Below are 906 nucleotides of genomic sequence, written 5' to 3' on the forward strand. Positions count from 1 at the left end.
AGGTTTGAGCATTTATCTGAGAAAGATTTTTAAAATATCATGTGTCAGCTATCCATAACATCATGATCTAGGTAGGTGTTTCAGTGAATGAACAAGGTCTCTAGTCTCTAGCCCAGATCTGCCCAGATGTTTTTTGTAATTCTCATTCCCTTGAGTCTGAAACCTTGCTCACTGTTGAACAATGAAGTGTTAACTAAAGAGTTAAGTACTCTTGGTTTTCATTTGTATATATATTTTTTTTCAGATAAAATCCATTCTCTTTCTCATTCAGAGCCACTACTGGATTTCATTGCTGACCTAGCTTGTTTGTTTGCATCCTGAGGTTTCCTCCAGGCTCTGTTTGTTCTCAAATATATCTGAAATCCTTCTTCTTTGTAGTCCTTGGCAGAAGAACTTTTTCCAGAGTGCCTAATAGCTTAGTCAAGATGATGGAAATGGCAGAAAGGCAAACAGGGGAGTAAAGGTGTCATAGCCAACCTCTTGTCTCAAAAATCCTGCACCTATTTCAAATAATTAGCTATGTAAAAACAGCCCTGCCTTGCGAAGTCAGTGGCAACCTTGCTCTTTCTCTGCTGTAAATACTCTATAATCAGAAAACAAAAAGATGGACAAGGTTCCTTCTCCAAGGAAAATTGAACAATGATCCAGAGATTAGGCAGTTGTGAAAACAGTAAGCAGCATCAATTATTTCAGTAAGCTAAAAAGGTGGGTATTTCAAAAACAACAACAACAACAAAAGTCCCCTCCCGATATAATTAGACAGCAAAACCCCACTGTTAAAGATACTATAGAATCCGGTAATTTGACAAGAATCAAAGAGGCATTACACAGCAGCAAGCACACTCAGAGAGCTGCAATGCTAGAAAAAAACCTAGACAGACTGTAAGTAAAACAAAATGTTTAAGA

Source organism: Charadrius vociferus, unplaced genomic scaffold (genome assembly GCF_000708025.1).
Source record: "Charadrius vociferus isolate BGI_N301 unplaced genomic scaffold, ASM70802v2 scaffold950, whole genome shotgun sequence".
Classification (NCBI taxonomy): domain Eukaryota; kingdom Metazoa; phylum Chordata; class Aves; order Charadriiformes; family Charadriidae; genus Charadrius; species Charadrius vociferus.